Source organism: Crocodylus siamensis, chromosome 3 (genome assembly GCF_052110815.1).
Source record: "Crocodylus siamensis isolate JL-2025a chromosome 3, ASM5211081v1, whole genome shotgun sequence".
Lineage (NCBI taxonomy): Eukaryota > Metazoa > Chordata > Crocodylia > Crocodylidae > Crocodylus > Crocodylus siamensis.
In genome coordinates, this window is record NC_143397.1 from 157,476,625 (window position 1) to 157,491,170 (window position 14,546).

Sequence of the window (14,546 nt, forward strand, 5' to 3'; positions counted from 1 at the left end):
AGAGGCTACGGGACCTGAACCTGTTCAGCCTCCAAACGAGAAGGCTGAGGGGGGATCTTGTGGCCTGTTATAAACTAGTCAGGGGGGATCAGCAGGCATTGGGGGAGTCACTGTTCCCCCGAGCACTGCCAGGAGTGACCAGGAATAATGGTCACAAGCTGGCAGAGGGTAGGTTTAGGTTAGATATCAGGAGGCGCTACTTCACAGTCAGGGTGGCTAGGGTCTGGAACCAACTTCCAAGAGAAGTGGTGCTGGCTTCTACCCTGGGGGTGTTTAAGTGGTTAGATGAACATTTTGCTGGGGTCGTTTGACCCCAGTATTCTTTCCTGCCATGGCAGGGGGTCGGACTAGATGATCTGCTCAGGTCCCTTCCGACCCTAGAAACTATGAAACTATCTAGCCTCCTCTTAAAGACCCCCAAGGTAGGAGCCAGCACCACTTCGCTTGGAAGTTGGTTCCAGATCCTAGCCGCCCTGACCGTGAAGTAGCGCCTGCTGATATATAGCCTAAATCCACCCTCTGCCAGCTTGTAACTGTTATTTCTAGTCACTCCTGGCAGTGCTTGGGGAAACAGGGACTCCTCCAATGTCTGCTGGTCCCCTCTGACTAGTTTGTAACAGGCCACTAGATCCCCGCTCAGCCTTCTCTTATGGAGGCTGAACAGGTTCAGGTCCCGTAGCCTCTTCCCATAGGGCCTGCCCCACTGCCCCCGATCATGTGAGTGGCCCTCCTCTGGACCCTCTCCATGTTGTCCACATCCCTCTTGAAGTGCGGTGCCCAGAACTGGACACAGTACTCCAACTGCGGCCTGACCAGTGCCACATAGAGGGGGAGGATCACCTCTTTGGATCTGCTTGAGATGCATCTGTGGATGCATGACAAGGTGTGGTTGACCTTCTTGACTGCATCCCCACGCTGCCAGCCCATATTCATCTTGGCAGCAATGATGACTCCAAGATCCTTTTCTGCCTCTGCACTGACAAGAAGGGAGTTCCTCAGCCTGTAGGTATGGTGCTGATTATTCCTCCCCAGGTGCATCACCTTGCACTTTTCAGTGTTGAATCCCATCCAGTTCTCATCTGCCCACCCCTGTAACTGATCTGATTGCAGCCTATTCCTCCCTTCTAGCATGCCCACATCCCCCCACATCTTAGTGTCATCAGCAAATTTGAACAGGGTGCTTTTTACCCCCTCGTCCAAGTCACTGATGAAGATGTTGAACAGTGCAGGCCCAAGGATGGAGCCCTGGGGGATCCCACTGCACACATCCCTCCAGGTCAAAAATGACCCATCCACTACCACTCTCTGGGTGCAGCCCTCCAGCCAGCTGGTGACCCATTTGACTATGCAGGTGTCGACACCACAGTCCCTCAGTTTCTTGATGAAAATGGGTTGAGAGACAGTGTCGAAGGCCTTCCGAAAGTCCAGAAAGACTATGTCCACTGCTTTCCTGCATCTAAGGATTTGGTGACCTGGTCATAGAAGGCCACCAGGTTGGTTTGACAGGACCTGCCTCTAATGAACCCGTGTTGATTGCCCCGAAACATAATCTCCACTGCTGGCCCCTCGTGGACATGTGCCAGAATAATTCTCTCAAAAAGCTTGCCCAGGATCAAGGTAAGACTAACTGGCCTATAGTTTCCTGGGTCCTTCTTCCTCCTCTTTTTGAAGATGGGAACCACACTGGCCCTCTTCCAGTGCTCTGGCACCACACCAGAGCACCACGAGTGCTCGTACAGCCATGCCAGGAGTTCCGCAATGACTGCCGCTAATTCCCTCAGCTCTCTGGGGTGGAGATCATCTGGACCAGCTGATTTAAATACATCCAGTCCCTCCAGAAGTTCCCTGACTAGATCCTCCCTGACCCTTGGCCTAGGTGCGTCTCCCCTGGGGCCTGAGGGGGGCCCAGTGGGGCGGATGATCTGGTCCCTGCTCAGGAAAATAGAGGCAAAGAAGTTGTTAAATAGATTGGCTTTGTCGTCTGGTATGATGACCAAATTTCCTAGCATGTCCTGCAGGGGCCCCTTGTTATCCGAAACCTTCTTTTTGCCCGCTATGTATTTAAAAATATGTCCACAGTTAAATTTAGAATGTATGTCAGTAATAAGATTCTAAGTATAATACCAATTGATCTTCTGGGACTGTCCTTGAAATACTGAAGGCAAATATCTACACAGTTTTAAGAATAAATTAGATCAGTTTATACAAGAGATTATAAGGCTTGGATATCTGTGATAGTAATTGACTTGACTCAGGATTCAGGAAAGCCCTATGGACATATCTATATAATGATGGTGGTGTATCTCAGCTAGGATGGGCCCAAACACACCTTGCACGTGCCCTGCCTTTATGCACACTACAAACTAGAAAGTACGCCCATGTTCCCAGAAGCTGTTCTTATAGGCTGAAAACAACATCACCTTTGTGATATCATATCATTTTTTTTTACTGAAGTACAAAACCCCAGAAAAACAGATATCCATGCCCTTTGTTGCACCACAAATGCCCCAAATTGTGGGCATGACAATAAGTAGTATAACTTTATGCTGTTTTTTTGTGGAGGACATGTTTGCTTTATGGCAGGACAGCATGCACAGTCAAGAGCTGCCCATGCTTTCCAGCTAACCTGGGCAGGTGCTACTAGGGCTTCCAAGGCTAGATCCTGTGTTATAACCCCAGTTATAACTGGGTAACATAGGACTGAGCCCTGTGGCCTGGATGAACATAATTCATGTGAAAGAATTTCCCATGGTGTCCAACCCGTTCCCACCTTACTTTTAAAGCAGAAATGGCTACAAAAAAAGGGAACACAAAGCCTGTTTATTTTATTAATGTATCAGGCTTTAACACTTGTGTAATTCAGCTCATTAAGCCGAGCTCAACTTTTTAACTGGATTGGTTTGCCATGACACTTCGAAAACTGCTTTGTTCTTTAAAAAAAGGGAGCTTCACTATTTAAGGGTTTCATTGCCAAATCACTACTGTATACGAGTGCTTGAAATGTAAACACATATAATTGACTGCTTAGTTTGTGGTTCTGTTTTTGAGGTGAAGGTTACTGCTATCTAAAAGCATTAACTCTTCCAACAAACAAAAGCCTTTACATATGTATATTTTCATTAATAAGGTAACCGATGCTTTTCTTATTTTTTCCTGGTGAAAAGGCACAAGAAACATTTTTGTATACATTCAGTTTCTCCTTTATAGGACCAAGAATGAGTTTCAATGATTTTCCTAAATTAAAGAAAGTTTTAATTTAAAAAAAAAAGATTTCAGACTGGATTTAAACCAGTATAAATCAGCCTAACTATGCTCAGGCAAGTAGAATGACAACACCCAATTCTGTGTAGCTTTGGAATCTTTAGTAATTTTAAAATAATACTGTTGATTTATGTTAATGTTTTTTAAAACTAAGTATCTGTTGAAATGTTCACATTTTTTCAGTTAAAAAAAATTCTTGTACATTTTCAGAAGTAAAGATTTTGTTTAAAGTAGCTTTTTAAGATCTGACAAATTCACAGTCATATCACTTATTAATGAGCTCTCAGCCACCCTTTGGATAGCCATAAGCCTGTAGTGTTAACCAAGCTATACTTAAAGGAAAAAATTGCTTGACCCGGAGAAAGGTTAGCTCTACGCTACAGGGATTCTAATTCTCAGTTTCATTAAAGAATTAAATTGGATTGAAACTCTTTTTTTTTTTTTTTTGATTCTGCACCACAAAAAAAGAATGTTAACCTCACTTGGACTTGCTGCTCATCTTCAGTATTTTCCAACCTTTTCTTCACAGCAAGGGCAAAGGTCTCTGCATTGATATTCTAAAGGGAATCTGCATGACATTGTTAGGAATGGGCAAATGATCTGAAAGTCCCTACACAGCCAATATGATTCTGATTAAAGCTTGGCATTTGTTTTCTTGTTCTTTGGAGCAGGCAGCATGCTGCCTAGAATTAGAAATATAAAAGGCAGAGAAACTTCCTACTGTGCAGAGAGAGTTTCTCTTCCTTCCGCTTTTCACAATACAGAAAAGTTGGTAAACTTTTTTATTTCTCAGTTGAGTATCAGATCATTAAAATGAGGTCATCTTTGTTTTCCTTATTAGAAGGTGGTGGTGTTATGTCTCTCAAATATTATTCCCTAGATGTATGGAAAGATATACTTTATTGTATGTATATACTGAAGTTCTTAATTGATATTTCATCTTCAGCATTTCTGGCTTGAAAATCACAAATGATTTCTCTAAGCAAAAATGAAACTATAGTTTTTTAAGGAGTAAAAGTGGTGGGCAAGCAGGGCACCAGCCTTAAGGTGCCAACTTAGAGGGGACACAAAAATGGTTCCCCTTGGGGACTTTTTGCCATGTCGAGTATTAGGAACCCCATTCTTCAGCAGCAGCAGCTGAATGAATGGCACTGAAGCAGCAGCAGTAGCAGCAGCATCCAGGGTCTTTGACTCCCAGGTCTGGTATGACAGACTACCCTCCCTTTGCCTCTCTTTCCCCTCCCAGTTTGCAAGTGGGTTTTGCCCAGAGCTCAAAACCCATTATTTATATCTCTGGAAAGTTCATTTAGTATGCTGATTATACGTTAACACATTTACTTGAATACATTAATCTGGAAGAGGGAACCTATGTTGTAGAAAATACTAACAAGTTTGTGTGAGAACAACAGGATTTGGGGGCCCAATCTAAAAGATTTAAGCACGTGCTTAACTTTTTGAAAGGTGAGAGACATGTCTAGGTAGTTCACTGTTTACAATTAACCACATATAGCTCAGTGCAGAATTGGGACCTTGATTTAGTTTTCAGATTTAAAAAATCACCTGAGAAGTTGAACTTAAGCTTCAATGCTTCCTCAATGTTTTCCTTTTGCTTCCCACTCATAATGACGGCCAATAGATGTTGTAATATTGTTGAAAATATTATCAGACTGAACAATCATCAGAGGAATCACATATAGTTTAAGGAGAAATTACCAGAAATTTCTTTCTTTCTTTCTTTCAAAATGGCCACAGACAGGAGTGTTTGCTTAGAGCTCAGAAATCTCCTTGGCTTGTGAGCCTTTCTCCTTCTCTTGCCTTGTTTTCCCTCCCCCCCAAACAGTCTGACCCCTTTCCCACCACAGTCCCCCACTTTTCATTACTTTTCCCTGCCTTTTTTCCCCTTTGCTAAGTCCTTTCTCCTGCAGTCACCCTCTCCCCCGCCCCCAGGTTGTATTTTGTTTTCCCTCCCTCTCCCTGCAGCTGCTCTGCTGCTTGTTTTTCCTTCCCTTCCCTGTTACATTGCTTACCTTGCCTCTGTCCCCTGGGGTTAGTTTGTTCCTTTGTTCCCTGCCAGGACTGCCCATCCCTCACCCCTCTGGTTCCTTGCAGGGTTAACCCTTTTTTTGCTGGAATGGCTGAAGGCAGTTCCTAGCAGTTCACTGCTGGGGCTTCAGCCCCTCTGGACCTGATCTCTGGCTTCACACCCCTCCCTCCACTGGAGTGGAGGAGTGCACTGCTGCTGTGGAAGTGTTCATAGGCTGCAAACATGACCTGTATGCTGCCCCGGTGGGTTCCATCCCCAGCATCTTCCTCAGCTCACCTGCCTTAGTGTATGAGGTTGCGGTAGCTTGTGTCTGTTGGGAGTGTTTTTTGCCTTGCATGACATGTGAGCCATTCATGTGGTAGCCTTGAACATGCCTCCATTTCCCTCCAATGACAACTCACTGACCTCCTGCACCTTCATGGCATGGTTACAGGACCAGTTCATAGACTGCTGCTTGGCAGCAAGATCCCTCAGTTCCAGCATGTCCTACCCTTTAAAAGGCAACTGTTTATGCTTCTCAACAGGGAGGGTCAGGGTTTGTCTCACTCCATGTCCTTCCTGCTTGGCTGAGGGCCTCTGTGGCCAGCTCTATGAGAAGAGGTTGAGGGACCTGAATCTCTTCAGTCTCCGCAAGAGGAGACTGAGGGGGGATCTTGTGGCTGCCTACAACTTTATCAGGGGCCACCAGCAGGGACTCAGGGAAAGCCTGTTCACCAGGGCCCCCCTTGGAGTCACCAGGAACAATGGCCACAAGCTGAGGGAGGTTAGCTTAGGTTAGCTATTAGGAAGAACTACTTCACGGTAAGGGTGGCCAGAGCCTGGAATAGGCTTCCCAGGGAAGTGGTGCTCTCACCTTCCCTGGAGATCTTCAAAAGGAGACTGGATAGGCACTGGATATGACCCCTGCCACCCCCAGTGCTCCTTCCTGCTCATTGCGGGGAGTCAGACTAGATGATCTGTGTAGGTCACTTTCGACTCATTGATTCTATGATTCTGTGCTTGATGGGCAGCGTTACAAGGTCTACTTCACCAATGGGGACACCTCATGTTTTAACTGTGGTAGCAGGTCCCACTTTGCTACCCAGTGGCTGAAGAAGAAGCTGGTCACAGCAGAGCCACCTGTGACTGCACCCAGTGATAGTTCATTCGGCTCTGGTATGTCAGCCCATCAGGTGGTGGGGAAGGGCCTTCCTCCCAGTCACTCCCTGCTTCATTGGAGTCAGCTAGCTCTGTGGCGGTGGACTGCCCCCCCCCACATCTCCCCCCCAGGAGAGGATATGGCCTCTCCTGCTGGGAAGGGCAAGTGCCAGAAAAGAGGGGTCTTCTAAAAAGGCCTCGTTATCCCCTCAAGACCTCCCCACCACTTCAAGGGAGCTGAGGTTAGCAACCAGGACCCTCTCTCTCTGCTTGCCTCCTTGGCATCCCTCACAGACCCTGTAGTACTATGGTGTTGACCTGGGGGTAGGGGAAGTGGTCGTGGAGTCTGATGGCCCTCCCCTCCCCACCTCTCAGCTCCTTGGGGATGATAAGGTTGATATGGAAGTTGGACCCTCTGGGAGCCGCAAGCACCTCCAGGAGCAAGAGTGCCTATCCCACAAGAGAGCCCCACCCAAGAGATCAGGGACTGATGTCCACCCCCAGACCCTCTTGGGGGATGCTTCCTCCACAGGACCTGATGCTGCGAATCCTAATGAAGGGTCAGGTGCTCCCCCTGGGGCTCAATGGTTCTCGGTACCTGATGTGTACTACTCCTCCTCCTCAGAGTTGGACTTTGATTCTGTCTCTGAGGATGAGTTGATAGAAGCCCTCCCTCAGGAGGTAGTGCCCCTGATTCAATTAAGGAGCCTCCCTCAATAGGGAGCATCCTCACCCCGGAGGCAGAACCTGTTCCTGCTTCTGAGGAACCTCCCTATGCTGGTTACCCCATTGACTGCCTCATTGAGTTTCTAGACCAAACCAAGCACCACCGGAGGATTCACAGTATGTATGTATGTAAATTGTTCCCAGAACCTGAGACATTTGTGGTGTCTGCTAAGACCACAGCAGTGGTGTTGCACTTCAATCCAGGGATGCAGCATTATATTTTTCACCTTTTTCACCTTAGTGATGTTGGGTGCTTGTTATGAGATGCACCAGCTGGGGAGTTGTAAGCCCATTTTTTCCCTGTCCTGCACGTTTGCTCCTCTCTGCTATTTCTCGCTCTGTTTTTTGGCTTTGCCTGTCCTCCCTTCTACAGCCTTCACACATGGCTGCCACAACCTTTCATTCTTTTAATGCCAATGGCTGCAGAGTGCCTATGAAGCAGACATCACTCTTTGATTTTCTGTGCCAGAAAAAGCTGGACATTGCCTTTCTGCAGGAAACACAGCTAATCAAGCTGACTGGCATGCCACCTGGAAGGGTGGCAATTTCTTGCATCATGGCACCTCCCTCAGTGCAGAGATCACAATCCTTCTAACACCACAGCTGACACTTGACCTGGCAGTAGCCCAAGAGGTCATCCCTAGCCTCCTGCTCACCATTCGTATTCTGTTCACGCAACATCGTCTCCTCCTAATGAACATCTATGCACCCACTGCTGGATGAGAATGGACCGCCTTGTTTGAGACACTGGCTGGCTTCTTGCAAAGTGCAGCTGATGGTGATGACCTTCTCCTCCTCGGCAGGAACTTTAATTACACAGTCAACACACGTCTTAACCAGAACAGGCTGGAACCCCATCTATCTTCAGCCCAGAAGCTGTGGACCACTTTGGAGGCAGCAGACCTTGTTGATGTCTGGCACCGTCTCCATGCCAATAAGAGGCAGCATACCTGTCTGAAGGTGACTGCCAGTGGGCTCTCCATGACATGCTTTGACCACTTGTAAATCACCAGGCACCACCTACCACTCTTGTACAGCAACCACATTACTTGGGCAAGACTATCAGATCATAGTCTGGTCTCTTGTGTGCTGAGCCTACTTGTCAGGACACATTCCTGGACACCCTATTGGTGCCTCAACAATATTCTGTTGCAGGACACTCACTTCCATGACTACTTTGCTCACTTTTGGCAGACATAAGAAGCTGCAAGAGCCACCTTTCCCTCCTGGAAGCAGTGGTGGGAAGTGGGAAAGGTGCAGATTAGAGTTTTCTGTCAGCAGTACACACAGTTGGCAATGAGCAAGCTTCGCCACCATGTTTGGAAGTTGGAGGAAGATGTGGCACATCTTGAAGTTGCCTTGAGTGATGCTGGTGGTGATACAGGGCTGCTCAAGAGTCTTAAGCTCCACAAGAAACATCTGCAGAAGCTGTCAGAGAGTAAAGCCCAGGATGCAAGGACCCGCACCCACTGCCAAGAACTGGTAGAGATTCACTTTTTCTCGTGCCCCAACTCACTTTTTCTTCAGCCTTGGGAAATGACAAGCCGCACGGAAGGTCATTGCTCATCTTAAGACCCCAGGTGGCCAAATGCACACAGATCCTGTTGAGATCTGATGCCACGCCGTCACCTTCTACCAGGAATGGTTTGCAGCTGAACCAATTTGCCTAGAGTCTTCTAGGTGCTTACATGATGGCCTCCCTAGGCTTTGCTCATCAGAGGCTGACCATCTTGAATGAGAACTTTCTTTGGAGGAACTCAAGGCTGCTGTTGGGGAACCTCACCTCAGGTAAAGCCCCTGGTATCAGTGGGTTGTCTGCCAAGTTTTATAAGACCTTCTGGGCTCTTCTTGGCTCCTGCATGTCTTTCATGAGAGTATCCCGGACCAGACAATGCCAACCAGCTGTCGCGGAATGGTTTTCACCCTACTGCCTAAGAAAGGAGACCTTTGCTGCATCAAGAGCTGGTGACCAGTGTCCCTCTTGTGTGCCGATTACAAGATCCTGGCCAAGGCTTTGGCTAACCGGCTGTGCACCATTATGACTTCGATCATCAGCCCTGAGCAGAGCTACTGCATGCCAGGCAGGACCATCCAGGACCATCTGTTCCTGCTTCAGGACCTGTTGACAGGTGTAGACCTCTTCAATCTCAACATCAGGCTTATCTCCTTGGACCAGGAGGAATCCTTCAATCGGGTCAGCTATGACTATCTGTTTTGGACCCTTGAGGCCTTTGGCTTCAGGCCCACCTTCACCTCTGCCCTCTGCCTCCTTTATCAAGACATTTCAAACCTCCTGAAGGTGAATGGCATGCTGTGCGCCTCATTCCCAGCCTGCAGGGGCATCCGCCAGGGCTGCTTTCTGTCGGAAATGTTGTACGCCTTGTCCATGCACTGCAGCAGCACCTGACCGGACTAACTCTTTCATCTGCCTCCCGCTCAGTGGGTTGCCTATTGGTTAGGCTGACAGCTTATGTGGACAATGTAACTGTCCTCATCATCACCCAGAGTGATTTCCAGTCACAGCTTCATAGGGTCGGAAGGGACCTGAGTAGATCATCTAGTCCGCCCCTCTGCCATGGCAGGAAAAGTTACCAGGGTCAAACGACCCCAGCAAGGTGTTCGTATAACCTCCTCTTAAAGCCCCCCAGGGTAGGAGACAGCACCACTTCTCTTGGAAGTTGGTTCCAGACCCTAGCCACCCTGATAGAGTAGCACCTCTTGATATCTAGCTTAAATCTACCCTTTGCCAGCTTGTGACCATTATTCCTGGTCACTCCTGGCAGAGCTCAGGGGAACAGGGACTTCCCCAGTGCCTGCTGATCCCCCCTGACTAGTTTGTAACAGGCCACAAGATCCCCCCTGAGCCTTCTCTTCTGGAGGCTGAAAAGGTTCAGGTCCCATAGCCTCTCCTCATAAGGCCTGCCCTGCTGCCCCCTCATCATACGAGTGGCCCTCCTCTGGACCCTCTCCATGTTGTCCACATCCCTCTTGAAGTGCGGCACCCAGAACTGGACACAGTACTCCAGCTGCGGCCTGACCAGTGCTGCATAGAGGGGGAGGATCACCTCCTTGGACCTGCTTGAGATGCATTTGTGGATGCATGACAAGGTACGATTGGCCTTCCTGACTGCTTCCCCACACTGCCAACCCATGTTCTTCTTGGAGTCGATGATGATTCCAAGATCCTTTTCTGCCTCTCTACTGACAAGGGAGTTCTCCAACCTGTAGGTATGGTGCCGGTTGTTCCTCCCCAGGTGCATCACTTTGCACTTGTCAGTGTTGACTCCCATCCTGTTCTCATCCACCCACAACATGTCTAGGTCTGACTGTAGCCTATTCCTCCCTTCTAGAGTGCCCACATCCCCCCACATCTTCGTGTCATCAGCAAATTTGAACAGGGTGCTTTTTACCCCCTCATCCAAGTCGCTGATGAAGATGTTGAACAGTGCGGGCCCAAGGATGGAGCCCGGCGGAACCCCACTGCCCACATCCCTCCAGGCTAAAAATGACCCATCCACCACCACTCTCTGGGTACGGCCCTCCAGCCAGTTGGCTACCCAATTGACTGTGTGGGTGTCGACACCACAGTCCCTCAGTTTCTTAATGAGAACAGGGTGAAAGACAGTGTCGATGGCCTTCCGAAAGTCCAGGAAGACTATGTCTACTGCTACCCCTGCATCTAAGGATTTGGTGATCTGATCATAGGAGCCCACCAGGTTGGTCTGACAGGACCTGCCACTGATGAACCTGTGTTGGTTGCCCCTAAGCATGAAATCCCCTGCTGGCCCCTCATGGATGTGTGCCAGCATAATTTTCTCGAACAGCTTGCCTAGGATCAAAGTAAGACTAACTGGCCTATAGTTTCCCGGGTCCTTCTTCCTCCCCTTTTTGAAGATGGGAACCACGTTGGCCCTCTTCCAGTCCTCTGACACCACACCAGAGCACCACGAGAGCTCGTAACGCCGTGCCAGGGGTCCTGCAATGACCTCAGCCAATTCCTTTAGTACTCTAGGGTGGAGATCGTCCGGACCGGCTGACTTGAATACGTCCAGTCCCTCCAGAAGCTCCCTAACTAGTTCCTCACTAACCCTTGGTCCAGGTGTGCCTCCCCTGGGGCCTGAGGGGGGCCCAGCAGGGGGGTTGCTGTTTCAGTCCCTGCTTAGGAAGATGGAGGCAAAGAAATTGTTAAATATGTTGGCTTTATCAACTGGTGTGACGACAAGGTTTCCTAACGTGTCCTGCAGGGGCCCCACATTACCCAGAACCTTCTTTTTACCCCCTATGTATTTAAAGAAGGACTTCTTATTGTCCTTAATCTGGGAAGCTAGTCCCAGTTCTATGCCTTGGCCTTCCTGACTGCCCCCTACATCCCTGAGCAACTGCAATATAGTCATCCCTGGTGATGTCCCCTCTTTTCCACTGGGTGTACACCTCCCTTTTAGCTAGGAGACATTCCCAGATGCTTTGGTGAGCCATGGAGGCTTGTGTGTCCTCCTTCTGCCTTTGATCCTCATTGAGATTACCTCTCTTTGGGCTTGGAGGATCATCTCCTTGAGGAGCGACCACTCTCTTGGACACCTTGCTCCCCTCCCCTCTGGGACCTCAGTGCATCCCTGCCTAGTCTCCTTAGCTCAGTGAAGTTTGCCCTCCTGAAATCTAGAGTTTCTGCCTTGCTGCAGGCCTTTGCCACCTTGCGCTGGATGGTGAATTCCAGCAGGCAATGATCAGTTGCCCAGGTGGTCAAGCACCCGTAGCCCCCTCACCAGGTCATCTCCTGTGGCCAGCACCAGGTCCAACAAGGTGTCTCCCCTGGTGAGGCTGTGCACCTCCTGGGTTAGGTGGAGGTCCTGCATTCTGGCTAAGAACCTACGTGAGCAGTCAGACCTGGCTGACTGCTCTTCCCAGCAGATGTCCGGGAAGTTCAGGTCCCCCATGACTACCACATCCTTAGACTTCACTACCTCCGTGAGCTGACCTAAGAATTCTTGGTCAAGCTCTTCCCCTTGGTTGGGAGGTCTGTAGTGGACCCCCACCATTAAGTCTCTTTCCCCTCGACTGCCTTGTATTCTAACCCAAAGCACTTCAGAGTGCCCTTCCTCTAATTCTTTATTAATTGATGAGGATGTGTATTCCTCCTTAATGTAGAGTGCCACGCCCCCACCCTTCCTCCCTGTCCTGTCCCTCCTGTACAGCCTATAGCCCTTGACATTAACCGCCCAGTCATGTGTTGAGTCCCACCAGTTGTCCCTTGGTTAACTGTCAACAAGTCTATGAGCATGCCTCTTCCACACATGTGAACTGGACCAAGAGTCTTCCTTAACCCTCTTTGGGCCAACCCTCTTCTCCCCGACTTGCCTGGGGGTCTTTCCAGGTGTCAGGAGGGCCTCAAGGCCCTGGGGGTGTTCCTTAGGCCATCGGTCTTCTTGGCCTGGAACTGGGAAGACCTTGGTGCCAAGGTGGAGGCACACCTGCAGCAATAGCGCTAGTGTCTGCCCAACCTCTCCTACCATGGGTGGGTCCTCATTGTTAATAACCTGCCAGCTGTAATGTTTTGGCACCAGTGTGCCATGTTGGACCCCCCGCCAGACCTGCTTGAGAAGCTCCAGTGACTTCTTGTGAGCTTCTTTTGGGATGGGTGTCACTGGCTCCCCAGTGCCATTCTTTATTTGTCGGTGGCTGAGGGAGGCCAGGGTTTAGTTTCATAGTTGGTAGGGTCAAAAGGGACCTGCATGCCCTCCAGGAAGTGGGTGGCAAACTTGCACATGCCCAAGTGGGCAGCAAGAGCCTCAGCTGACAATGAGTCTGACTCAGTCACATTGAGGAGGTGTCCTAGCCTATGTGACCAGAGTAGGGAGTCAACAAGGCTGCTAGAAGTGAGGCTTGGTAGCCTGCACTGCTGGGTTGGGTTATGGACATGGGGCTCTTGCAGTAACTGCAAAAGGCTCATCTGCTGATATGGCAGCTGCCCTGGAGAACCACCTCCAGGCACAGTGAACTCTTCACACTGGAGATGTCTCAGGTGAGCCTTTTCCACCACTGCCCATTGTCCCAGTTGTGGATGATGACCTGGGTGGTGGGCCTAGCACCTTATTCACTCTTCCTGTGCCTCCTGACAGTGACACCAGCATCTGCTTTGATGCACTCCCCCAGAAAGCGCAGTATCTGTGGGTGATTTGAGTTCACCATGCCCATGTCCTTGCCACTTGACACAGTGCGGTAGAGGCACGTAGCAGTACTGGCGCTCATAGATTTCATAGACATTAGGGCTGGAAGGGACCTTGGAAGATCATTGAGTCCAGACCCCTGCCCCAGAAAGTCAGCTGGAGTCATAGGATCCCAGCAAGATAAACATCTGAATTTCTCTTGAAAGCATTCAAAGTAGGTGCTTGAACCACTTCTGATGGGACTATTCCAGACCTTGGGGGCTTGGACAGTAAAGAATTTCTTCCTTATGTCCAGCCTGAAATGGTCTTGGAGGAGTTCATAACTGCTCAACCCTGTCACCCCTTGGGGCACTCTGGTGAACAAACATTCCCCCAGATCCTGGTGAACACCCCTTATAAACTTATAGGTGGCCATCAGATCACCCCTATGCCTGCACTTTTCCAGGCTGAAGAGTCCAATAGTTCTCAGCCTCTCATCATAAGATCTGTTTTCCTGACCACTGATCATGCACATGGCTCTTCTCTGGACTCTCTCAAGCTTCTCCACATCCTTTTTGAATTGTGGAGCCCAAAACTGGATGCAGTACTCCAGCTGCGGCCTCACCAAGGCCAAGTACAATGGGAGAATGACACCCTGGGATTTGCTCGAGAAATATCTATGGATGCAAGCCAGCATTTTGCTCGCTTTACTAGCAGCAGTATCACATTGAAGGCTCATGTTCATCTTGTGGTCAATCATGACTCCTAAGCCCCTTTCATCTCTAGTGCTAGCCATCGTAGCATTGCTGAGTCTATAAGCATGCTGCAGATTTTTCCTCCCAAGGTGGAGAACCTTGCAATTTTTGGTGTTTAATACCATCAGATTCTCATCCACCCATTTCCTGAGCCAGCCCACCCCATACAGCACATACTTTATAAGCCCCCATCTCCAAAAAAACTAGTGACCTCCAGTGGCAGTTGCTACATGAGATACTGGCCACCGGCACTCTTGTCCACCACATAGACCTAGCTGTATCAGCAGCCTGTCCCTTTTGTCCAGGGGGAGTGGAGGAGGATTTTCATCATGCCTTCCTCAGATGTCCCCAGCTCTCGCTGCTATTTGCAGCCCTCAGCCCCTTACTTGAGGCGCTACACTTGGCTTTCTTGGAGGCCATTTATTTGTTCTCCCTCCCCTACTGGGTGGCCAATGAGGGTGTCATCTGCCTAGCCAACTT

The 14,546-nt window shown here is 49.2% G+C and overlaps 1 long non-coding RNA gene across 2 annotated transcripts in view; it reads right to left on the bottom strand.

Annotated features, from left to right (window-relative positions):
* LOC149869034 (uncharacterized) overlaps positions 1-14,546 on the bottom strand; it is a 44,115-nt gene that overhangs the window by 15,742 nt on the left and 13,827 nt on the right. Inside the window, exon 1 of one of the 2 annotated variants that reach the window (XR_016441060.1) lies at positions 5,289-5,426. The exons of the other annotated variant lie outside the window; for it this stretch is intronic. This is a non-coding gene — a long non-coding RNA (uncharacterized LOC149869034). Of the gene's footprint in view, positions 1-5,288; positions 5,427-14,546 lie in introns of those variants that run through there. 2 annotated transcript variants of the gene reach the window in all.